The sequence below is a fragment of the Dipodomys merriami genome, unplaced genomic scaffold (genome assembly GCF_024711535.1).
Source record: "Dipodomys merriami isolate MVZ:Mamm:240054 unplaced genomic scaffold, mDipMer1.0.p SCAF_40, whole genome shotgun sequence".
Taxonomy (NCBI): Eukaryota; Metazoa; Chordata; class Mammalia; order Rodentia; family Heteromyidae; genus Dipodomys; species Dipodomys merriami.
In genome coordinates, this window is record NW_027205604.1 from 5,599,216 (window position 1) to 5,626,759 (window position 27,544).

General features: G+C 39.2%; 1 pseudogene; it reads right to left on the minus strand.

Annotated features, from left to right (window-relative positions):
- Positions 1 to 24,677: 24,677 nt before the first annotated feature.
- On the minus strand, positions 24,678 to 26,090 carry LOC138806518 (RAB7A-interacting MON1-CCZ1 complex subunit 1-like; annotated as a pseudogene).
- Between the last annotated feature and the right edge of the window lie 1,454 nt (positions 26,091 to 27,544).

The window sequence follows — 27,544 nt, forward strand, 5'->3', positions numbered from 1 at the left end:
GTATTTAATTCTCTTTCTTCACAGGTCAGTAACTAGGCTTCTCAGAATGTTTCTACTTTGGGCATCCTGTAAAATTACATCTTGTAAAATTACCCTCTTTTTGGTAAATACTCTCTTTTTGGTAAATTACCCTTTTTTGGTAAACATAAGTGAGTGAAGAAATCATTTTTCCACTAATTTATTGTTTCTTTTAGAGAGATCAAGCAAAGCAAAATCTCTCCAAGGTCTTATGCCAAAAAAAAAAAAAAGACAAAGCAAGCTACCCTCCATCAAAACATACACACACACACACACACACACACACACACACACACACACACACACACACACACCACACTCCTCCTCCTCCTCCTCCTCTAGCTTTTTCCCTTCTTTTGCTAAATGAAGATTTGACCCTGCTCTCTTCTCTCTGCTGTCTCCCTGGGTGATCTCATCTAATTCCAGAGTGTCAGCCCTCACCAACAGATTCCTGAATCACTCCCTCCTCCCCTCTCTCCCTCTGTCTCTCTTGCCTGAATCTCCCATCTCAGCTTCTAATCTGCATTCTTAGCTGTTGCCAACCAGCTCTACCCACACAGACCCCTGATGCCTAAGCTGAGAATCAACTATGAATCTGAAACTCATATAATCCTCTTCTCTGTCTTGTTTCTATATGAGGTACCACTAGCTTCCCAAGCTAAACCAAAACAGACATCTCTGCCTCTTTGTTCCCACAGGTCCTGTACTCAAACTACTTTACTGGCATCTCTCCCTGCTTTGTGTACCTCCACCACTGGGCTAAGGGCTTATTTTAGCTCCTTGAGATTTTTGCCACAGCCTCCTGACCAATTCCCTGCTTTCAGTCTTTCTCACTCACTGCTGACAGATCAGTACAATTCTTGATGGTCTGATCACACCTTTCAGACAAAAATCTTCACTTTGGGGGCAGCTCAAATGTCATTTGATAGCTGTGATGCCTTCTCTCTTCAGTGTAGCCATAAACTCATTCTGATTTCAAGTGATTTTATTTACTTCACATATTATAACAGAAGGATAGCAGTATGCTTGTATATTTTAGTCCCCAGCCTTTATTCTGTTTTGTCAGATATTTGTTATAAACACCACAATTTGTTATTAGATTTGCAGTGAGCATTCAATTATCTTTTAATGTCCCCAGACAGGCAAGGTGACACACATTATATGCCCATCCCTTGGACACGGAGGCAGGAAGGTGAAGAATTCAATGCCAGCTTTGGCTAAACAACAAGACCTTAGAACAAGAAGAAGAAAGAAGAGAGAGAAAAGGAGAGAGAAGAGGAGAAAGGTGGGGAAAAGAGGAGGATGGGGGTTGGGGAAGGGATGGGAAATAAGACACTAAATGAAAAAATATGTCTATGCTCATACACATATTGTGATCTCTGGTGCATTTAATTTCAAGTAAATTCTGCTCCAGCACTGAGGCAAATTTCTCTGAGTCCCCATGAATCATGAATCATGAATCGTGTGTTTTTCCAGTCTAGCAGTAGGAACAGGAATAGGAACCATCCTACATGACTTTCAGGCTATTTTTTCCATTTCAGGTAGTTCTTCCCCAAATGCAAACAGGAGTCTGTGTTCAGCTGCGGGATCCAGGAGACTCCAGCATCCTCTGTATAACAACTCTTTTTCCTGAATCATTCTTTCCAGCATATATACATTTGTGATACCTCCACTTTCCAATGAACAGGAATTCAGGAAGAAAAAAACAAAACATACATTCTGTGTAAGAAGCTTATGCAATAAAAGAGTCTCCTCTCATTCCTTCCTTAATTTTCTCAACTTCCTTCTTTTTATCTTTCACCTTAGCCTTACTTCTTGCCCAAAACTTCTACATTCTATTGATATGTTTGTTTTCCTGGTACTGAAGTCAAACCCAAGCCTCAAAAATGATAGACAGAGTCTACCACTGAGCTACATCCCCAGTCTCCAAACTTCTAATTCCCTTTTCTCCAGGCCCAACTTAGGCTGTCATGTGGGACAGTACTGTTCCAGTTACATCCTTTCTATTTCTGTCTCTGCCCTTGTGCTTCACTGTCATTGATCCAGCTTTGTAGGAAGTAGAAGAGATTCCTCCATGAATGAATCAAAAGGGAAAATATAAAGGGAGGAATTGGGCTGCTTTTTCTTTTTTGGCTTCATTTAAAGAGGTCAAAATCCACCTGAACTAGGGAGGGGGTTTTAGAAATCTTGACTTTTCCTCCACAGAAAGAAGACAAAATGTAGGCCACCTTTCCACAAGAATGGGGAATTGGGCAGGGAAGGGGAGGGGGTAGATTGAGAAAAGGATACCAGACATATTTCCACTTCAATATTTATGAAAACAGACTTGAACTGTGGCTAGGAAGTTGTACCAACATGTGACACCAGACACCTCATGGTCTCAGGACTCAGGTTCACAGATGGGTCCTGGGGGAGATTTTCAGTCAGCATTAATTAATGCTGAGTGACACCATGAGAAAGCAGTGCCCTGCATTCTCTTTCCATCTGTCTTTCAACCCTCCAATTCTCTGCTGGTGTGTGTGTGTGTGCCTGTCTGTCTGTCTGCCTGCCTGCTGCCTGCCTGCCTGTATGCTTGTGCATGCATGCCAATTTGGGGGCTTGGATATAGGACCTGGGCACTGTCTCTTAGCTTTATTTGCTCTGGGCTAGTGCTACACACTTGAGCCATAGCTCTATTTCTGGCTTTTTGATAGTTAAATGGAAATAAGAATCTGGAGGATTTTCCTGCCTGGGCTAACTTCAAACCAGTGCCTGATAAAACTATTCATTTTTATCCCCCACAAATATTGTTTTAGGGCTTCTTTTTTAATATAACTTTTTACTATTCAATACTAAGAACTGGAAGTAAAAACAGTAAAGTCAGTGGCAATGCTTTTCACTAATTGGAGTAAGGCCACACTTCATTTCTTTTTTTTGGGGGGGGGAATCAATCATGGGGCTTGAACTCTGGGCCTGAGCACTGTCCCTCACTCAAGGCTAGTGAGTGCTCTACCACTTGAGCCACTGCACCACTTCCCATTTTTTTCTTTTTGCTATCTGGCTTTCTGAGAATTTTAAGGCAAAAGTCATATTGAGAGGAAGAGGGAGAGGAAGAGGTAGGGAGAAGAAGGGGAGGAGGGAAGGCAGAGGGAGAGAGAGAGAGAGAGAGAGAGAGAGAGAGAGAGAGAGAGAGAGAGAGAGAGAAGATATATTCCTATTCAATGCTTTAGACTTAAAGGAAAATCCCTAGGATCACAGCCAATTGTCTTGGGAGAAATTTTTCTTCCTGATCTATTTTTGGCAGTCAGTTCAACTTCATGCATCATTGTTTTACTTATGGCATGTACAGTAGCCAGAGAGAAACCCATAATATCTTTTCTGTCTGGTGGGAATCCTATATTCCTATGCACAATGACAAATGGCCTGATCACAAACATTTTTTTTCTTTCTCCAGGCATCACAGATGTTTAAATATCTCTGAATCCACGGAACACATTTTAAAGGAATAGGACTCACAGCATAGCAATCGCAGTAACTAGAGTACAAATTAGCACAGACCATTAGCCAGTTCAGCAATCTCATTTGAAGAGCTTGTCTATGAATACAAAACCATGTGGGGTGAGGTAAGTGAAAACACCAAGAATACTCAGGCTGGAGACACATCCATTTTGAGGGATTTGTTTTTGGTCTTCAATTAAGTATATTATTCAAATATTTAAGTAAGGGCAGAAAATTACATTTCTCCGTGGAAGAATTTAAATCAGATGATTTAAATCAGCTTGAGATTTGAACTGCCTTATTCTTTATTTTTGTTTTAGCCTTCTAGAAAAGACATTGTTTTCTAGTAGTAGCTTTCACATCATGCTAATTCACTGCTTCAGTGGTTTTTATCCTTTGGTGGATTTTTTTTAATATGCACTTTTCACAGGAAAATACCTGTTTCATTAGAAATTGACTCACGTTGCCTAGTTTTTCATGAAACAATGACATTTTTTCCCTTTTACACTCACATGGAACTCCACAGGAAATTTTACTACCAAGTCACTTTCATCTCTTTCCTGGTTTGAAGATAAATGATCCTTGGTCTCCTTTAGACCTGCATAAATCACAAACCAATCTACTAAGAGATGCCTGTGGCAAGCTGCTTCACCAGGAATCAAAAGGACAGTCAGAAATATCCATACTGCCTACCCAAAGAATAACCAAGGCAGAGTCATGCAAATAGTGCACTTCTTTCTCTTAGCCATGCAAGCCTGGCACACGAAGGCTTCTGAGGGTTGTGAATGAGTTCGCCTCTAAACATGAGCATCTGCTACAGGTAATGCCAAATTGTTTGCCTTTCTGTACTGGAATGCAGCCTGCTGGAAATCAGACTCTTACAAGGAGTTTCCTTAAAGCTTTGATATTATTGTTTACTTTTTTTATAACAGGCAGTTGTTGTCATAAGGTTAATAGGTTACCAAGCAGAACAAAAAAAGTTATCACCAACAATCCTGCCATCCAGTGAATATTACTTGGGCATGAAGCATTTTTTTCCAAGTGATCTAATGGGACAGAGATGAGATTTTTTTTTTTTTGGTCAATCTCTTTTTTGCTTCACAACAGGATCTTTGTTGCTTGCATCATCTTCATATTTGCCATTTTTAAGGGACAAAATTGCCACGCATTAGCTAGGTGTTAGTGGTCTATAATACTAGCTACCCAGGAAGCTAAAAAAAAAAAAAGCATCAGGTGACTTTATCAACATCTATTTAACTTACATCTTGTGGGACCATAGATCTTTAAAAGGCACAATGAATTAGTATTTAACAAACCAGGTAAAGCAGGCTTTAAATCTGGGTGTTGTCAGTACTGGTCCAGAAAACTCAAGCTGTATGCTCTGTCATGAAGACTCCAGCTTTATCTGTATCTAAGGATGGGAACTATGCTAAGATCCTCCTAGGGTATGGGGAGAAGAAATTCTAACCATGTATCAAATGCCCTTACTTATTATCATGCCTAACTCACAACAAGCACTCAAAAAATGCTCACCTTTTCTATTATTTATAGTAAATAAAATTTCCAGATATGGTGGCCTGCGCCTGTGACCCTGTGAGGATAGAGGAGGTCTGTATGGTATACCCAGTAAGTTCTAAGACAACTTAAGCAACATAGTGGCACTGTTTCAAGAAGAAAGAAGGAAGGAAGGGAGGGAGGGAGGGGGAGGAGGGAGGGAGAAGGGAGAAAAGAGAAGTTAGGTGGCATGAAGTGGGGCATAAGACTAGAGGAGAGGGGACGGCTGAGGAGGGGAAAGGTAGGGAGGGGAGAGGAGAGAAAAGGAGGAAAAAGACATTCACTTTATAGTGGAAATCATTATACAAAAAGGTACAAGAAAAAAATTTCAATTTTTCAATGTTCCTAAAAGATGCAACCTTCAATCTGTGCACTGATGTGCAACTTCCCCACCCTGGTCTTTTCTTCTCAGACACAGGGATCATGGCCCCAGGCAGGTGATGGTGCAGGGCCCTGAGCTTTGATCAGGTATCACAGAGCTGGGGTCTACTATTCACTGGAACCACAGCGCTGAAAGGCCAAACCTAGATATAAGCTAAAGCAGCTGCCATGTTGCCTCAAAGAAACTGGGGAGCCCAGGATGCCATTTGGCTCACTCCTGTAATCCTAGCTAACCAGGAGGCTGAAGTCTGAGGAGCACAGTTTCTGCCAGCTAAGGCAGAAAAATCTCTGAGACTTTGATCTCCAATTAATCACCAAATAGCCAGAAATGGAGTTGTGGCTCAAGTGGTAGAGTGCCAGCCTTGAGAAAAAGAACTAAGGAACAAGCCAGGCACCAGTGGCTCATGCCTGTAACCCTAGCTACTCAGGAGGCTGGGAGGCAGAGATCTGAGGTTCAAAGCCTGCCCTAGCAAGAAGGTCCGTGAGACTCTTATCTCCAATTAACCGCTAGAAACCCAGATGTGGCACTGTGGCTCAAGTGGTAGAGAGCTCCTTTGAGCTGAAAAGCTAAGGGACAGAGAAGCCCAGGCCCAGAGTTCAAGCCCCATGACTAATAAAACAAAGCAAACAAACAAAACAAAAAAACTAAGGAACAGAGCCTGGGCCCTGAGTTTAAGCCCCGGTGCCTACTAAATAAATAAATCAATAAACAAATATAGAATTGAAGGCCTTGAGAAACGAAATGATCCAAGATGGCAGTGAACAGGCTCCTCCTCCAGCTCATCAGCCTTCTCTGCTCTCTGCTCCTTCCTGCTGCCAGCTGGGTTTGGCTGTAGTATGCTGCCGAGCTCTACAGGAATCCACCCATGAACTTAGCTTCCCAGCCTCGAAGCTTTTCTCGTCTCCTGGCTAAAGTGAGGTCACCTTTTCTGGAAATGCCTGTGACTTCTTTTCACAAGCCCTCAGCTGCGCAGGCAGCAATGAGGTCAGCCGGGCTGAAGCTAATGGGGATGTGTTCAACACAAACAAGGGCGATCTTTGATTGCTCTCACACAAAGCCACAGTCAAATCAGGAATGTTGTTTCCTTATACTTCAAAAATACAATGGGATCACTGGATTCTTTATTTATTCTTTTTCCTTTTATCCCTGGCCTCCCCACTCAGTTGCATTCTGCATCTGTGGGTATTTAATTATTCATCCCTAACCTTTGGCACCAGAGAAACCCCGAGTTTTCAAGTAGATCATTACAAAGCAGTTACAATCTGACTTAAAACAGGAAATACTCAGTTTCTCAGTAAGAAAACAGTCCTAACATACAGTAAAATCTGAATACGTCTGAATTACAGCTTATCTATAAACCTATCACTACTGTTTTTCAGAAAGAAAAACATACAGTTCTGATCAAGTTTGGAAGCAGTGTAATTTTTACAAAAACTTGAAAAATGGACTGGCATCAGCCCCATTGATTAGTTTTAACTTGTCAATACCTATAGCTGTTTTTATCCAACAGCTTATTGAAGCTTATTTAAATAAAATATTTTAGACTCTTTTTTTTCTTTTCTTTTCTTTTCTTTCTTTCTTTCTTTTTTTTTTTTTTTTTTTTTGAGACAGGATCTCACTGTATGGCCCACATTGGCCTAGAACTCACTTTGTAGCTTAGGTCAGCCAAAACTTACATTTCACCTGCCCTCACCTCACAAGAGCTAGGATTCTAGGTATAGACCACTATGCCTGGTTCTTTCCATTTTTAAATTTTTTTTTATTGTAAAAGTAGTGTACAAAGGGATTACAGTTACATGAGTAAGGTAATAAGTACATTTCCTATGGAGCACTGTTACCTCCTCCTTTGTTTTTCCCCTACCATCCCTTCCCTCCTTACGTCCCCAACTCCCCGCTCTCCCCCACCCAAGTTGTAAAGTTTGTTTTCAATGTGGTGTCTTGTACATTTCATTGTTACAATGGGTAAACCTATATCCTTATTTCAGCATTTTGTTATTTCCCTTCCCCTCCCCAAATTAGAAAAATGTATATTCTTTCCATTTTTGATAGAATAATCCAAAGCTATGACGATGTAATTATTGTAAAAAGATTTTAAAGAATCTAGATTTTAATTTAGGAGTTTCCAATGTCCTGCAACTACTACCTCAAATTAGTTTAGTTGAATGTCACCAAAGAGAAAAATTGATGCTATTGAGATAGGTGCTTTAAAAAAATAGCAGAAAGTTCTCCATTCTCAAAAAGAAGCTAGTAGTTTAGCCCACATTAAATTTCCATAAGGTTTGAATTAGTTAGTTGAATTAGTAAAGTTTATTTTTGTTTTAACTTTTTTTTCTTTTGCCAGTACTGAGGCTTAAACCCAGAACCAGAAGTCTTCCTTAGCTTTTTTAATCAAGGCTAGCACTCTACCACTTGAGCCACACACTTTCAGCTTTGTACTGATTAATTGGAGACACTACTCACGACTTTTCTTCTTGGCCTGGCTTCAAACTGTGATCCTCATATCTCAGTCTCTTGAGTAGCTAGGATTACAAGTATGAGCCACAAGTGCCAAGCTGAGATGTTTACTTTTGTTCTTTTGAAACTTGTAAGAAAGACAGTTCTCATGCTTGCTCTCAGAAAAGCTCATTCTTTTTCTTTTTGCTAATGCCCTTTCTCTACCAAGCAAACTCACCTACATGTGACTATCCCAATTCACAGTTGGACCCTGCACTTACAAATAAAATCAGTATACATTCTCCACACAACCACAACATGCCTGTATATTACAACTTATTATGAAAAATAAAAACATTCATCCTTCACATGGGACATAAAATCAGAAGAAATCTGATTTCTTCTGATTTTATGGTATTGGTGGCTCACTCCTGCAGTCCTAGCTACGCAGAAGGCTGAGATCTGAGGATTATGGTTCAAACCCAGTGGGGCAGGAAATTCAACAAAAAACTGGAATTAGAGCTGTGTGTCAAGTGGTAGAGCACTAGCCTTGAGCAAAAAAACCTCAGGGACAGTGCCCAGGCCCTGAGTTCAAGTCCCATGATAGTACCAAAAAACCCATCAAATTTCCTAGGGATCCTGATAAGAGCAATGCAAGCCATGAGCTTAGTGGAAAGGGAGGGATGGTGGGGAAGGAGGGGAAGGGCTTAAGAGCAATGGTTGTTTCTGTCAGACTCTTCCTCTTATCAGGGCCTGAAGCAGCTAGACGCACTCCTCACCAGAAGCTACCAGTTCTCAAAACTTTCAAAAAATACCTCCCAATAATCGCTTGCTGGAATTGACTTTCTTCTTCAGGCCAAGCTAAGTACATCCAGTCTTTGCAGCCATCCTATAAAGTCATGGACTGACATCTCAGCTGCTCCGGAGGTGCAAGGTAGGAAGGCATGGCCAAAAGGGGTGATCCAACCCAGGGCCAGGATTTATGTAGGCCAGGAACAGGAAGAGGTGTGGACAGGTCGGGGAAAGAGGTGGCTCAGGACCTGGGATGCTCCTTCAGTTAGATGGAAGGTGTGACCAGAGATGGCCCAGGATGTGACCTAGCAGGAGGGAGAGGTGACTGCTTCCAGGTGAGCCAATTACCTAAGTAACACAAATACTGGGTGGAAACTTAGATAAGAGGAAGAAGGTGTCTTCACCTGGGCCTGCATGGCCCAGGGCAGATCTTACAATCTCCATTTTATAGATGTGGAAACTGTAACACAAACAAGTAAGCAAGCTCACAATTAAATAGCTTGAAAAGATGACAAAGCAGAAATTTGAATTCAACCAACTCTGATGCTCAACTCCTCAGTTAGAGTCTATTGTCTCCTTTGCAGATACCTTCACACCAGTCTTTAGCCTCATCCATGTCCCCAGTGCTTCCAGATAGGAAGACCTGTCTTGTCAGAAATCAGCCAAGCCAGGTGTCAGGGGCTCATGCCTATAATCCTAGCTGTTTGGAAGGCTGAGATCTGAGGATCATGGTTCACAGACAGCCTGGGCAGGAAAGTTTGTGAAACCTCTATCTCCAATTAACCACCAAAAAAGCCAGAAATGGAGCTATGGTCCAAGTAGTAAAATGCCAGCCTTGAGTGAAAAAAAGCTAAGGGACAGTACCCAGGCCTTGAGTTCAAGCCCCAGTTCTGGTACCAAAAAAAAAAAAAAAAAAGGAAAGAAAGAAAGGTAGAAAGGAAGGCAGGAAAGAAAGAAGGAAGGAAGGGAGGAAGAGAGGGAGGGAGGGGGAGACAGGGAGGGAAACACAGTAGAAAGAAAAATCTTCTGCCTAGTGTAGACCTTAGTTATAGCCATCACCAATCTCTCTTATTACTACTGTTCTTATTGCATGAAGTGGTGTAACACAAATTTCATGAAAGATATACTGGCTAAATATAAAACTAGCCCATTAACTTTTAAGAAATTTCTTATCCAAATTCTGTATGGAATGTGCAAATTAATTAAGCTCTACCGCTATAAACTGGGGATAATCAGTTGCAACCAGCCGGAGAGCCACTACGTCATCTGGCATTCCGAAAGCCACCAAATAATTAAGCACATTTCTGATATAAAAAGCCACATAAACATTTTATGATGAAATAACAGTGCATTCATCCAAATGGCTAAATAAAAGTTGCTGACTGATTCTCAATATTCTTTTTAAAATTCTCTTTAAGTAGTTGTACAAAGGGGTTTTGATTCTACATGTCAGTTTGTGAGTGCAATGCACCTTAATCAATGTCACCCCTTCCATCATTTCCCCCCATCTCTCCCCACCCACCCATGTCCTCAAATTGTCTGGTTTCATTTTTACATGTGTACATTATTACAACTGTATTCACCCTCCCTTTCTTTCTCTTTTTGTCTGTCTTCATTTGTCACTTGACCTCACTTCCTCCTCTGACAACACATGTTCTAGCTTCCTGGTATTCATTTTTTGTAAGTTTCTTACAACATAAAAGTTACCATTGAACTCCTTCCCTGATATTTTTCATCAATTTGTTTGTGAATGAGATCTGGAATTAATAGCAGGTTCCCAGAGTCCATTAATTGCTAAGCTGGTGATCTAATGTCAGAGAAAATATCAGCTCACTCAGTTTTTAAAATTGATTATTCTTGCAAGCCTGAAATACATAGCAAGAACTTCCCTCAAAAAAATAGATTATTCCCAAATGATAATAATAATAGCAAAAATACTAAGAGCATGGTTTTGTTTCTCAACAAATGTGCATTTTCATTTCAACACTATAACATAGCAGCCTATTCTTTGGCCTCACCAAGCCTTGTATGGAAAATGAGAATGATAAGAAACCTTTGATTAAAACCTTCCAATTAAAAACATTTAAAAAACACTGAAGGTACTAGCATTTGACACAATGCATAACACAGAGTAGACTAGAGTGACAGTTTACAACCTGTGTGGGTTTTTTAAGGTAGAAGTTTCTTGGGTAAACAAGGATTAGCTTGGTAACTTCATCTGTATTTTTTTCAGTGTATCTGTATATAACATCTTATACATCGCAACCCCCAGGCCTGCATGGTGAGCCATTAACATGTATGGTTCTGGCTCTGTCATGTGAATGGGATGGCTTGCTCACTAGGATTTGCTGTTTTTCTGTGTTTTAAGTGCTATATTTCCCCGAGGCTTTCAGCATGTCACCATATTTCAAAAACAAGTGGATCATGTGTCTGTAAGAGCCATGGCTGAGGATCAGTCTCAGAGATTCTGCTTATTTTCAAAAAGGGCATCAACTTGGAGAGCACCTTGTGTTCATTCCAGGCAAAACTTGGCTGCTCAGGGTGTTCACAAATGAACTGTCCTGAGGTCAGCCATCCTCTCCCCATTCATTCCTAAAGTGCTCAGGAATACAGATAGATAAGTGGTGTGCAGGAAACCCTTAATGGCTCCCTAAAAAATTATATACATCATGCCACCCCAGACACAGAAAAACATGGTGGCTCATGCCTGTAATCTTAGCTACTCAGGAGTAAGATCTGAAAATCGAAGTTTGAAGCAAGCTCTGGTAGCTCATGCCTGTAATCCTAGGTGCTGAGAAGCCTGAGATCTGAGGATCATGATTTGAAGGCAGCCCAAGCAAGAAAGTTTGTGAGACTCTTATCTACACTTAACTGCCAAAAAGTCACAAGAGGAAGTGGGAGTGTGGCTGAAGTGATGGAGTGCCAGCCTTGATCAGGGAAGCTAAGGGACAGTGCCCAGGTCCTGAGCCCAGGTCCAGTTCAAACCCCTGCTGCGGGCCAATCCTCTCCTCCCTCCCCGTCCCACACATACAGTTTTGTGGTTTTGTTACTCCTTTAGGAAGGATTGTGATTTTGCTCTTGGATCTCTTGGTTGCTACTGTTTCAAGATCCAGAGTAAAAAACACAGAGAATTTGCCAATATGGGTAAGAGGAGGCAATGGCTCCTCACACTTAGACTTTGCCATCACCTCTATGCCAGTGGCACAGATCACCCAAGTTCTGTTTCCTCATCAAAACATAACAGCAACAAGAGAACTGCTACCTTAGAGACCTTGCCCTGTTCTGAAGGTCTATAATTCTATTAATATCCATCCTGCCTGTCCCCTCATAACCTCTTTGCCATGAATCTCATTATCCTAATGATGAAGAATGTAGAATTGAATTAACAATAGCTACCTAGAAGATATAATTAAGTTTATGTTATTTTCTGCAACTAATATGCAATGGATTTTAATGTTGTTCATAATTGCTAACTTCAGGCCAAAAAAAAAAGAATCTGTGTATTAAGTGGGAATATTGTACCATTTTTAGAAGTTCTTCTTCTTATGTTAATAAGATACCATAATAAAACACCACCCACACAGCTGATAAGCCTTCCCCCATCACCCACAAGCATAATTAACAAGTTGAAGAGTTAGACTCCTATTTACACTTATATTACCAAGGTCTTGTTTTTATTTAAGTAAAGCCTATGGCCTAAATGACAGTGATTATAATATGGTACTAAGTAAATAGAAGTCTATCTGCCTTTCACAATTTCATTTTAATTTCTCATTTTGCAGTTTCCAACATGACAGCCAGGTTTTGTTTACACTTTGATCCGATTTGCTGAAGACTTTTGTGCTAAAAATAGAAGTGCAAATACAAAGATAACTTACTCATGAGGTTTTTTTTCCCCCAAAAAACCATAAGCTTGCATCTCATCTTACAAGTGGCATATACACAGAAATAGTGATGTGTTTGATGTAGAAAGAATTTGAACCTTTCTCTGTAGCTTCAGGAAACATTCTTAGAAGGAAAGGTTATTATGTTGAGGCTGTTTTCTCTGCATGTCTTTGGAAGAGCAGAATAGAGAAATCTGGTTTGGCAGTGGTTCCCCAGGAAACGCAGGCGCCCTGCAGTGTGGGGAAGAAGCCTTTGGAAGACAGTCCTCCCTCAGGCATGCGGGCCACCTAGGCAGTTCATGAGCCCTAAGTGGTTAAGTCTTGCCCAGCCAGCAGATTGACACTCAAACCCTAACTCTACCACTTTCTAGGAGAGCAATCTCAGGCAAATCATTTCATTAATGCATGTCTCCAGTTTCCCATTTGTAAAATGATTGCCTCATTCATAAGATCTAGGCAACAATTAAATCAGATCACATGTGTAACCACACCGGCACATAACAATCATAAGAAATGGAAGCAGTGTTGTTTTCACTATCATGGTTATTTCTGTCACCATCATCATAATATCAGGAAGAACGTGTCAGCACATGAGATGCATGTGTATAACATGGCTTTGCCATGACCTTTGTCATGAGACTTTTCCCTGAGACAGTTCTGCTGTGTGCAGGGTATGTGAGCTGGAGCTTACAGATATGGCAAATGGACAGCACTGAAGGTCACTAATGGATGCTCAGGACAGTCTAGCTGCCTCCCAGGCTTGCTTCTGTCCCCAGGCACTTACTCCATTTCTCTTTCCATGCCAGCTTTGTTCTGCTTTAGTCATCATAATGCCCTAGTTCAGCAGCAGATACACTAAGAATCTCCCCTAAGGGCCCTGCTCCTAAACTGAGAACAGAGAAGACTGAGACATGTGATTCAAGCAGAGAATGAGGGTTAATCTCAACAGCCAGATACACACACACATACAAATGCACACACATACCCCTACGTACACATATATACACACATATTCACACACAACTGCATTCATGTACATACTCACATGCATCTACATACTCACACACGTAAGTATGCACACAAATACATACACACATGCATGCACACAAGCATGAGTATATATAAACGCATGCCTGTATATATCTATGTACTTGCATGTACGCACATATATACAACACACAATACATACATATTAACTTCCATACATGTATATACAAGCACATTCATGTACATATACATACACCTGTGTGTATATACAAACATGCTCACATATTCACACACTTATCCACATGGACATGTGTATAAACACACAAAACATATGGACACACATTCATACACATACCTACATACACACATGCACACATAGATACACATTAGTTTATATACCTATACACATATACACATATTCACACATATACATAGCATTAGTCAATTGTAAAATCAATTTAATGAGGTAGTATTTTTCATGAAATAGAATAGACATATTAGAACAAATGCCATGCCATAAGCAAAGTATCTGTGTGTGTGAGAGAGAAAGAGGAGTGTGTGTGTGTGTGTGTGTGTGTGTGTGTGTGTGTGTGTGTGTGTGTGTGTGTGTGTGTGTGAATGCATGTCTGTGTGCCAGACCTGGTGCTTGAACTCCAGTCCTGGGCATTGTTTCTGAGCTTTTATGCACTTTAGTACTTGAGCCACAGTTCCACTTTCAGCTTCTTTTTTTTTTGTACTTAATCAGAGATAATAATCTCACAGTCTTTCTTGCCCAGGCTGGCTTTGAAACTTGATCCTCAGATTTCAGCTTCTTGAATAGGTTGGATTACAGGCATGAGCCACCAATGCCCCAACAACAAAGCATCTTTTCATTAGACTTTAAGTTTTGTCTGAGTCTGTATGTAAATATGTATAAATTGACTGTAGCATAAAAAATGTTTTTCTTTTCCTTTTTCTTTTCTTTTGCCAGAACCAGGGTTTGAATTTGAGGCCTAACACTGGCTCAGCTGGCTCACTTTCTTGGCTGGTGCTCTAACACTTGAACCATAACTCCAACCTGGCTGTTGGCTGGCTAACTGGGAAGTGTAGTGAACTGCTAAAGATGGTTAGTCTTCATCATTTATGAATTTTGTATCTTTCCCTCCAGAGAAGTACCATAATACAACATTCTGGAGATGCCTTAACTTATTACCACATACATATCCAAAGCCAAAAAACAGTTCCCCAAATCCAGCATCTTTTTTTTCTTCTAGCTGGCCTCAGACTGTGGACTGATATTCAGGCAATTATTTTGCTTCTAGAATTATTTCATTGTTATTGTACACAATGTTCCATATAAATGATATATTCATAACTTGAGCATCTGCCCTGGGAGAGTTTCACACTTGGAATGATTTTAAATCCAAGAAATAAATGCTATACAAATAGTTTTTCAAAGGGATTTCCAAGACTTGTTGAAATGAGTCCTGTCCTTCAGGATACTCTTGAGCAAGATCATTCAGTCAAACACAAGGCATGGATGCTTTGTTGTCACTGTGGAAATTGAAGTGTTACACTTTCCATTGCCTATCTGCAATGTTGACAAAGACCTCTGTTTCCAGAATTTTGATGAATATGTTAATCATAATTCCCAAATAAAAACTCTTCATACTATTTTGAGATTAAATTCAGTTCCACTTCATGATTTCTTTTCATAATGCCTTTTTCCAGTCATATTATAGCTATCTTTATACTTTTTTTAATTAAGGTTTTTGGTGACTGTGTGCATGCCAGTACTAGGGATTAAACTCAGGGCCTCATGCCCTTAGTTGGCTACCATTTGATCGGCAGCTCCACTTCATTTTCGTGTATTTGTTTCCCAAGGCTGGCTTTGAACAGTGATCCTCAGATCTCAGCTTCTTGAGTAGCTAGGATTAGAGGTGTGAGCTACCAATGCCCAGCCCTTTGTATTGATTTCACTGGTTTTTTGTTTTGTTTTGTTTTTTTAATAGTGAAAGTAATTCTGGCCTTCTGAAATAACTTCAACTTGTTTCAAACACCCCAAATATACTCAGTAACACTTGGGGAAAATCACTGTCTCTCACCCCCGACTGCAGGCCATCATCTCTGCAGGTATAGATTGTTTTTTTTTTACAGGTATAGATTTTTCCAATATTCCAGTTAATGGCAGTGTATGCACAGACAGTAGTGTATCAAATGGGGAGAGCCTGCACATGAGAGCTACTTCACCCCAAATTCTTCAGCCTGGAGTTTGATTTTGGTGAAGCAGGTTTGTATTATATTTCTGACCTGAGCTGTTCAGTTTTTGCTATCGATAACTATGACATTCATTTGCTAACTGTATTGGGATCATGCCAAGCAATTTCTATGCATAACCTCATATAACAGAAGCTCCTCTTAGCCCTGTTTATAAATGAAATGATCTTGAAGAGGTTACACCAAACTGATAGAGTATGAATCTGAACCCATGCTGGCCTGACACAGAGACAGTATCATGAGGTTTGAACTCGCTCTTAGACCACATATAATCCTTTAAAAAGCTTCAAAACAGTTGAACATTGTGGTGTACATCTGGAATCCCAGCTACTCAGGAGCCTAAGCCAGGAAGACCACACATTTGAAGACAGCCTGGCCTGACACAAAATAAAAAATCAAAGGGGCAGAGAATTTAACTCAGTAGTAGAGTGTTTGTTTAAGGTCCTGGGTTTGATATTAAGTAATTGGATGACTGAGAGACAGAGTAAGGGAGGGAGGGAGGGAGAAAGAGAGGGAAGAGAGAAAGAAAAGAGAAAGAAAGAATAAGAGAACAAAGAAGGAGGGAGGAGGGAGGAGCAAAGGAAGGAAGGGAGAAGGGAGGAAGGGGAGGGACAGGGAAGAAAAAAGGAAGGAATGAAGGAAAGAGGGAATGAAGGAAGGCAGAAGAAAGAAAGAACGAGGGAAAGGGAAAGAAAGAAAGAAAGAAAGAGAAAAAAAGAAAGAAAGAAAGAAAGAAAGAAAGAAAGAAAGAAAGAAAGAAAGAAAGAAGGAAGGAAGGAAGGAAGGAAGGAAGGAAGGAAGGAAGGAAGGAAGGAAGGAAGGAAAAGGAAATCTCTGTGGAGTGGCTTTCATCCCACATCCACACACTTTCCCTCATCTAGAATGAAACATGGCTTCTTGGCTTGTAAAACTAAGAAATCTCTGCAGTGGGGATAGGCAGCCCAGAGGCATATCTGCATTTTCCTTCCAAATAATTTTCATAACTAATGCAATTTGCTGTTCCTGGCTCCTCACACTCCCCCTCCCCCCAACATGTTCCTTTTTGATTATTTATTATTACCATAATTAGCACTTATTGGATGCATGGCTGTGCAAAAAATATGGAGGAAGAAAGACACCCCCACCTTTTTTGGCTTATGATCTAAATATTTAGATCATAAACACAATGTTTTTGGCAGGTTAATTCTGTATTAAGAAATCGAGCATTTGCAGGAAATGTCAAATGCTTATTTTATGATCAGAGTAAGGAGTAATTTACCCCACATGATTTGCACTTGGCAAGGCAGCCCCTGTCCACCTACCCACATGTGAGGAAGACAGGGGCCCCGCGTTTCTTCCTCACCACAACTGGTGTTAGATTTTGTATACTTTTAGTCCTTAATGAATTGCAAGGACAGAAACATATAGAGCCAGTGGTTGGGGGTGGGATGAGAGTAGCTAGGCCAAAACCATTAACAGTTTTTGATAACCACTCCTTGAAGTAATGTAAAAATCCAGGCTATCTCTCTTGCGCTCAATAATTTTTAAGATACACAAAGACATAACTAGTCTCTCTAGTCTTTCACAATCTTGGAAATAAGAGTAGCAGCCCAAGCCAGGCATTGGTGGTTCATGCTTCTAATCTTAGCTACTCAGGAGTCTGAGATCTGAGGACTGCGGTTCAAAGCCAGCCCAGGCAGGAGACTCTAATCTACAATAAACTACTTAGAAAGAGCTGGAAGTGGCACCATGGCTCAAGAGTGATAGAGCGCTAGCCTTCAGCACAGAGATCTCAGGGACAGAGCCCAGGCCCTCAGTTCAAGCCCCAGGACACCCCCACCCACACACAAAAAAAAGATTAACAACCCAGACAGGAAACAAACAACTCATTCTAGAATCATTGCTTCAAATTTTTCTGTTCACATGACATTTCTCATTCAGAGAGTACGCTGAAGGTCATACATAGACAGTTTCCACTTATGAAATTGCCAGTTTCCCATGACATGATATTAAAGACTGCAAGATTTTTTTAAAGGACACTAAATACCTGACAATCATTGCTTAATTAATAGTACTCAGCCATCAGACATAGGTGATTCCATGAAGATATGACCAAGTCACATCTCTGAGGTGATGTTGCATGACAAACAGTAATTTCAACTGAAAAGAGTCTATGTGCTTCCATAATTCAGAACACAAGAAGGCTTTCTTAATGATCAATGAGTAGGTAAGAGGGTTAAATATAATAGAATCATGGAGCAGCAGAGGTTTTTAATATAATATCTTCATCTAAATGAGAGACTTTGTGTACTATCCATGCTTGTGCAGCTGGCAAAAAGCAGAGTCAGAACATGACATGTATGAAGAGTTTCGTCATTTATTTCAGTGTTCTTACTACATTCTTAACATGTTTTCTTCTTTCCTTTTCTTTTCCCACAAACTATCCAATTGCTAGTCTATTGAGTTCTATTCCCAGCACCTGAGTTGTGTGTGTGTGTGTGTGTGTGTGTGTGTGTGTGAGTTTTGTGTGTGTGTGTGTGTGTGTGTGTGTGTGTGTGTGTGAACTTGAAGTCAAGACCTAGGTATTGTTCCTTAGCATTTTTGCTCAAGGCAAGTTCTCTACCCCTTGAAGAAGAGTTCCACGTGCAACTTTTTACTAGTTATTGGAGATAAGAATCTCACAGGCTTTTTTTTTTTTTTGCTCCAGCTGGCTTTGAACTGTGACCCGCAGATCTCAACCTCCTTACTAGCTACAATTATAAGTGTGAGTTATTGGCTCAGTCTTTATTTTTTGACCCACGTTCTCACTACGAAGCCCAGGCTTTCCTTTACTTGCAATCCTCCTGCCTCGGTCTTCTAAGTTACTGGGATTGTAGGTGTGTACCACCATGGTTTTAAAAAGCTCTCCCTGCATTTCAAAACTTGTAACATAAAAAAAATTCTGAAATGAACATGGGACTGCGGAGCAACTCCCACTTTCTGAGTCACCTGAGCATCTTCACGAAGTAGGTGGACACAGAGATGAGGACCCAAATCACTCATTGTGCACATGCATTCACCTCCCACAAGTCCCAGGAGAACTCAAAAGGAGGTAGTCTTTCTTTTATCTTTATAGTACAAACTAATGAGTTTCACTGTGACATTTTTATTGATGCACAGAATGTTCTATTTTTTCAAAAAAATATTTTTCATTATCTTTAAGTAGTTATACAAAGAAGTTTCATTTCAACGTGCCAGTGAGTATAATGGAGCTTGATCAACGTCACCCCTTTCATCATTCTCCTCCATCTCTTGAGATGGAAAAATGTACTTTGATCAGATTCTGACAGGATTTTTATTCAACCTGAATGTCAGACACCCCAGACAGGATCCAATTCAACTGGTCAGAATCTGTGTCTTATTAATTGTTCAATATTTTGAAGATCACTTCCATTTATTGGGACTCCTAATTGTTAACTTTATACACAGTATCAACTTCAATTATATTTATATTTTCATCTTGTTAAGAGAAAAATAATCAGGAATATGGAGAAAATGTTAAAATTGACTCAAAAAAGGATCAGATTCACACATATTTTTACATACACACATATATATGTACACACACACACACACACATATATATATATATATATATATATATATATATATATATATATATGTCTTACTTTTGTTTTGCCATATCTGAAAATTCTGTATTTCTAAGCATAGGAAATCTGAGAAAGGTAGCTCATTTTGTTTGCATTATACTCTGGAGTAACTAGCCAGCACACTTCTGAAAGCAATTTAAAGGTCATGCCCTTTCCATCCAGCTCATCACATAACTCTGGCGCCTTGTCAACTGCTCTAACTGGAAGATAAAAAGACAAAAGCCGGAGGTTGCTTCACACCTGATAGAGGATTCCATTATTGTAAACCAGTTACTCAATTTTTAAAAAATCATCTAATTCTCAGCCTATTGGTGAAATAATGAACTCCACAGCTCTCTAATAAATATTGTATGTATCACACTCAAACAATCTATAAGACAGCTTGGAATGTGGCCCTGTGGCATCTGGCATAGTACATCAGACTTAGAGTCTCATTTTGCTGTAGCAAAGCTAAGTGTTGTAATCTAAGGGCTAAAAAATTTTAATTAGCCTTTAAGAGCATGCCTATAATATTGGCAAGCACTTCTAATAGCAGGAGCTTTAAAGATGATGTCACATTTTGCCAGGTGCTAGTTGCTATTATCCTAGAGACTCAGGAGGCTGAGATTTGAGGATTACAGTTAAAAGCCAGCCTAGCCAGGGAAGTCCATGCTTATCTACAATTAGCCACCAAAAAACTGGAACTGGAGCCATATGTGGCTCAAGTGTTAGAGCACCATCCTTGAGCAGAAAAAGCTAAGAGGCAGCACAGGCCCTGAATTCAAGCCCTCATGTTAGCACAAAAAAAAAAAAAAAAAGAAAGAAAGAAAGAAGGAAATTTTTACATGGAAAAAGATTAATTTCTGTGGTGACATTTGGAAGTGGTTGTTGTTTTTTTTTTTTTCAAATGGCTCACTACATCAATTTAGCAATGTAAGGCTTTTACTGTATTTTCTACTTTGAACACAAAATTCTATTTCCCTTTATATTTTTGAGGTTGTGATAGTATTTCTAAATGACTTATTTGTGATTGTTGTGGTTGATTGATACAAGTAGTACACAGTATATTACATGAATGAGTGGAAGATGTTCTGTCTCATCCACATCAGCCCTTAACAAGAATAGAAAAGCCTACTGGACAAGAGAGATCACCCTTTCAAATAGCAAACTACATTTTTTTAACCACAGGTTATGTGATACAAAGATTAAAATGTCCTTACCCATTCATTTTAATTAATACTATGGATTAATTTATTCCATTTATAAGTTGGCCTACTTAAAAAAAATAGTATGTTTAGTTTTCAATCCATTTTCTGTTTAAAAATCAGCAGCACTGAGCTGGCACTGATGGCTCATACTTGTTATTCTAGCTACTCAGAAAGCTGAGATCTGAGGGTCATGGTTCAAAGCCAGCCTGTAAGACTGGCTTTGAACTATAAGACTCTTATTTCCAATTAAACACCAAAAAAGCCAGAAGTGGAGCTGTGGCTCAGGCAGTAGTGCTCTAGCCTTGAATGCAAAAGCTCAGGGACAGTGCCCAGACCCTGAGTTCAAGCCCCAGGATCAACACTCAAAATAAATAAAATAAAACAAACTCAGCAGCATTATATCTTTCTTTTCACAAAGGCTAAATGTTAGGTGTCAATGTTGTATCTGTCTGGTCTGTGGATTTAAGATAGCATAGCTAAATGTATTTGAGCAGAACACTGCCAATTTGTTTTGGTTATTTTTCTAGCCCAACTTCACCACACAACAATTTGAGTCTACATATAACCTGATGCTAAGCAAAATGAACCCCAACATAGGGACACAAGAGATTTTATCTTTCTTGTTGTTGTTTTTAATGTACTTATAATGCACTATGTGATTTTTTTTGTTTCTTTGTATGTTCTTCCCCCATGGTACAACCCTTATTGTCATTGTATTTGATTCTGGTGTCCTGCATTTTGTATATACACTTTTCTAATTTGGGGAGGGGAAAGGAAATAACAAAATAAGGATACAGGTTGACCCATTGTAACAATGAGATGTACAAGATACTATGTTGAAAACAAACTTTACAACTTTGTGGGGGAAGGGGGAGTTGGAGAGATGGGCAGAAAAGGGATGGTAGGGGAAAAATAAAGCAGGAGGTAACAATGTTCGATAGGAAATGTACTCATTACCTTGCTCATGTAACTGTAACACCTCTGTACAGTATCTTTACAATAAAAAATATATATTATGAATAGAAGTAAAAACCAATTTGGGTCTACAGACACAATTCAGATTCAAGTAGCAATCTAAATAGACTCCCTAAGTAAGGAAAGAGAAGAGAAAGAAAACAAATAAGACTTGCGTTGTTTGGTATTTCTTAAGGGGAATGTGAATGCTCTCTAGTAAAAGAGAATTTATAATGTGTTAAAGAAAATAATAAACTTGAATGATGTCAATCAATGTGATAAGGGTGTGAATATTGGCAGTGGGCTCCAAGTCCAGAGGTTTGGTCCCAAAAGCTCTAACTAGCTGTGGAATGCTGGGCAAATTGCTTCCTTTTCTGAGGCTCAATTTTCTCATCTGCAGAATGATGGATCTGGCCTTGTTCTCTAAGGTCTCATTCAACCCTACCATGTTGAAGCTATGAATCTATAAAAGGTTTGGCCTGGTTAAAGTAAAAAGAGGAGGCAGATGGTAGATGAGACTCAAGAGCTCTGGCCAGAATGAGCTCTGACTGCTTCTTTAGAATAATGAGTCAAGAAACAACAGAAAAGAAAAAGCATCATTTGTTTAGGCAAATACAATTCTATTACAAATAATGAAAAATTGGAGGTCTAAAAAGTAACCAAAGGAAATAACAAGTAATATATTTGCTATACTTTTCAAAAGAATATAAAATACAATTGACAAGCAAGACAAAGAAACATGAGATGAAGATGGCCACCATTTAAGTATCCGTTAGTTGAATAGGATAAAGAAGTCCAATGAGAATTCAGGCCTTCACATATTCATAATGCCACATTTTGGGGTAGTACTGGGGTTCGAACACTAGACCTCAGATGCCTAGGCAGGCACCCTACCACTTGAGACCTATCTGTAGAGTGCCTCATGTTTGCCTGTTCAGGCCTAGGCCATGATTCTCCTATTTATATTTCTCCCATTAGCTGAGAGGCCAGCAGTGTGCCACCACACCAGGCATTATTAGTTGAAGTGAAGGGAATTTCACTAACTTTTTTCAAGTGTTGGCCTTTACCTGTAGTCCTACTGATCTCTACCTTCCAAAGAGCTAGGATCATAGTCATGCACGACCATGCTTAGCTTCCTACATCAGGAAACTTGGGCCTGGTAGTGAGTATGTTTTAGAAATGTAAGTTCCTATTCTTTGTCTATTTGTGTGTAATTTGAGCCAGGCTGGAGGGGCTTGTTTATATATGTATGTAACACTGAATCACAACTACAAAATGAAGTAACAAACTAAAATATTGCCTATGAAGAAGATTCTCTGAACCAAAATCTAAGGAAAAGGAAGAGCAGGGAAGACTTTGCCAGCACATCTGGTTCTCAGTGATCCTAGCATGAAGTGATGCAGTCTGAAATTTAGAAGTGGTCTGGAAACAAGAAGAAAGAAAGAAAGAAAGAAAGAAAGAAAGAAAGAAAGAAAGAAAGAAAGAAAGAAAGAAAGAAAGAAAGAAAGAAAGAAAGAAAGAAAGAAAGAAAGAAAGAAAGAAAGAAAGAAAGAAAGAGAAAGAAAGAAAAGAAAGAAAGAAAGAAAGAAAAGAGAGAGAGAGAAAGAGAGAAAGAGAGAGAGAGAAAGAGAAAGAGAGAAAGAGAGGAAGGAAGGAAGAAAGGGAAGGAAAGAAGGAAGGAAGGAAGGAAGGGAAGGAAGGAAGGGAAGGAAGGAAGAAGGAAAGAGCAGTGAAACTCAGGCCTAGGGAAAGACCTGACTTCAGCAACATGAGTAAACAAGACAACTACAGACCAAGAAATTGTGATACTATCCAGGAAATTGGGTGCTTGGTGATTTATACACAAGATAAGATTTTTAGAATCATTTTCTCCTGTCTGATCCCATACAGGACCCATCTCAGTTTTAAATGAGCAATATTTGTTTTTTTCACTAGCAGTATTATGAGAATCAATGAATATTATAATCCATTTTGTTTATTTATTTTTATTAAATATTTATTAAATACTTAGAAATTTAAAATATAATTAGTAATACATGGCAAAATTATTAAACACAATTCCTTTGTGAAATCTTTTGCTACTTATACTATTATAAATAAAATGGGAATATCTTTCATTTTTCCTACATTTGTATCCTAGCACATATTCAAAGCAATGAGGTGAACTGACTTTAATCTTTGAATCATGGTAAACTTGAAGGGAGATGAAACAGTGTTCCATGTATTTTCATTAGGTAGATAGATAGATGGATAGATGGATAGATAGATAGATAGATAGATAGATAGATAGATAGATAGATAGATAGATAGACAGATACTGTATTACATATACAATATATGTATACATTATACATAAACAATTGATAGATAATGAAAGAACCTAGCTGGGTGTGGTGACACATAGCTATAATCCCTGCAGTTGGGAAGCTGAGACAGGACCATCATGTGTTCAAGCTAGTCTGGGCTGTACAGTGATATCTTATCTCAATTTGTTTTTGTTTTTGTTTTTGTCGGTCATGGGTCTGAACTCTGGGCTTGGGCTCTGTCCCTCAGCTCTTCAGCTCAAAGCTAGTGCTCTACCACTTAAGCCACAGCACCACTTCTGGCTTTTTTCTGCTTATGTGGTGCTAAGGAATTGAACCCAGGGCCTCATGCAAACAAGGCAAGCACTCTACCACTGAGCTACCTTCCCAGCCCCCTCAAAAAATTTATTTAACAAAACAAGAGAAAAACAGACAAAAAAATCTAAAATATCAGGAAAATACTTTCTAAATGTAAATTTGGGTCCACTTACTAGTGACAGTATATCTGTAAAGTTGAGTTAGTATAACATTTATACTATTTTAGAATTGAAAGAATGATTTCTTTGCAGATTTGAGAATCTATAAGGAAAGATAATAGCATCTATTTATTTGTTTAGTGCTGGTGCCAGAGTTTGAACTCAAGGTATCACACAGATAATAGCATTTAACCATACTGGATTTCTTTCTGTAGTGTAATGTTCTTAAAGTCAGTGTTAATATCTCTTCTGAAATTTTACTTCTCATTTCATGGATCTTTTTGTTTGACATTCTGATTATTTTAAAAAATGAATGAACTAAGCTACAGCAATGCTGAAAGAAGTTTAAAGTTTATTCTGTATCTGTGTACCCCACTCTTGTTCTTTCAAGGGTCCTTCACATACAGATACGTGTTTCTTCAATGTTTTCTCTCCTGCTTCTCAAAAACCCAAGGATTCTTTGTGGATAGAACAGCCTTGCTTGAGAAAGACCAGTATCTATTTTATGAATTTTCTGCTGTTAGTCTGCACAGTGCTTCAATCCCCTGGAGCACATTTCTCCACTGTACATCATCTCTAGCAAGTGAATATCCCTAAGTAATTCCACATTCCATAACTCTACTGGGTAGATGTCTGAGAAACTGTTTCATTTAGCTGGATAAGACACCGATAATTTAGCATTGGTAGCAAGTAATTGAGGCCATCAACAAGGCACTTTTTAAGCAAACTACTTTTTCTCAGGAGCCACTCAAGAGTTAGAGAATGACAATAAATACAAAGTAGGATTCTTTGCTTCCAAGAGATATTCCAATAGCTCACCCTCAAGTAACTCTCCAAGTTTCACAGGTTGCTTGTTTTAACGAAAACTTCTGGTCCTAAAAGAAAACCCATCAGCGATTTCACTTTCTGTGAAGAAGACTCTTCAGAAATATCTTCATCTACAAGCTTTACTCACCTCCCCCAATATGTCATGTCCAAAATAGCTTGAGTGGGTCCAAAGAAACATAGGTCCCATGGTTTCCCTTACCTGCAATAACTAATATATGTCTAGGACAAGAGCAGAAAAGGTCAAAAGCTATGTATATATGACCATGTAAGATGATGCTAAGCGAAATGAACCCAAAGATAGGGACACAAGAAGTTTTGTCTTTGTTGCTATTGTTTTTAATGTATTTATAATGTACTATGTGATTTTTTTTGTTTCTTCTGTATGTTATTCTCCCATGGTATAACCCCTGTTTTCACTGTATTTGATTCCAGTGTCCTGTATCTTGTATATACATTTTTCTAATTTGGGGAGGCGAAGGGAAATAACAAAATGCTGAAATAAGAATACAGGTTGACCCATTGTAGCAATGAGATGTACAAGACACTATGTTGAAAACAAACTTTATAACTTGGGGCAGGGGGAAGAGTTGAGGAGGTACCGAGGGAAGGGACAGTAGGGGAAAAACAAAGAAGGGGGTAACAATGCTTAATAGGAAATGTACTCATTACCTTACTCATGTAGCTGTAACCCCTCTGTATAGTATGTTTACAATAAAAAATATATATTATAAAAAATATATCAAAATAGCCTGAGTGGAGTTCTGTAAGATATGATGGATTTGAACATGCTTTTCTTTCCACACAAGTGTTTTCTGGAACAGAGGCCCAGATTAAAAAGTGATCATCTCCTCCTGCGGCTTCACTAAGTTGCTGTGTGTGGGCCTGAGCCACGCTGAACTCTTCTACCTGTCTCACCATACTGGAATCCATGGCTAGCAGGAGCACAGTATGCAGAGCACCCGAGTCTTTGTCAAGCATGTAAAAAACTCATGGTAAAATACAGGCAATTTTGCTGAAATCTTTAGAATCAAATTAAAGCAAAAGCTCAACACCTATCAAGGGTGGTGATGTCAAATGTTGCAGACTACAACCAGAGCTCCTGGCAATGTTGCAGCTGTGTTGAAGATTGGTATAAGAAATCTCAAGGAAAACTGTTGATCAGTAGGGGGGGTTGAGGGCTGGGCTGAGGAAGGAGAAAGAAATAGGAAGGGTTATTCTGATCCAAATATAACTTGTGCACATCTGGATATCACGGTGAAGCCCCTTGATATAATCAATACACATTAAACCAAATGAATGACAGCGAGGTAAAACAGGTACTGTGGAGGATTCAGTGCAAGTGGGAACAGAGAGGGAGAATGAAGAGGTAAATGAGGAAGAATATAGTTGATGAAAGAAAAGCAATAAAACCTACTGGAATTGATTTAGATGGAAGAAAGGGATAAGGGAAAGTATAGAAAAGTGTATGTGATGGGGATACATTGTAAGTATGTATGAAAATCTCACAATAAACACCCCTGTACAACTAATGCATGCTAACAGAAAAACATTTTTTTAATTAAAAGAACTTCATGAAGGAGGAGATTGAAAAAGAGGAGAAGGAGAATGAAGAGGAGGAGCAGGAGAAGAGGAGGAGGAAGAGGCAGGAGAAAAAGAAGCTGCCCTAATATAAACCATGCACTTGAGTTAATAATCTGTCAGTAATAGTTCAATTGTAACATCCATGGAAAAACATTTTTTACTCATATAGAGCTACTATAAATTTTGATGTTATCCTCTTTATACAACACATCAACAAAAGGGGCATGAATGGTATTGCTAAGGCAATCATGTAAACACAAAATAAAAAGAGGAAAGCTAATGCTAAGACTAAATTGTTTCCAACCCTCAATCGATAGCTTTTTGTTAACAGTCGTTCATCAATTCCAGTCTGAGTTCTAGAAGATTCACATGAAAAAGTGTCTCTCACAGTGGACATCTAGTTTACCATGAAACAATTGATGGGCTCTTTGTTTGCAGAGCCATGAAGAATAATCACAAACCTTCTCTCATGGAGCTTATAGTTCAGTTTAGTAGAAGACGGATATTTTTATAGCATTTATTGAATTCTCCTATGTAATTTTTCTTATTAGCATATATTATCTACACCAGTGGAGATTCATTGAAAAATTTCTCCACATGTGTATAATATATTCAATCTCCTCATGCCCACACATTCTGTAACTCTCTCAACTCTCTCTTACCTCTCTCCTCACTTCCTAATTTCAACAGGTTTCATTGTTCTATTCTTTTCCTCTATGTAAATCGTGTGTGTGTGTGTGTGTGTGTGTGTGTGTGTGTGTGTGTGTGTGCGCGTGCGCACGCACCAGGACCAGGTTTTGAAC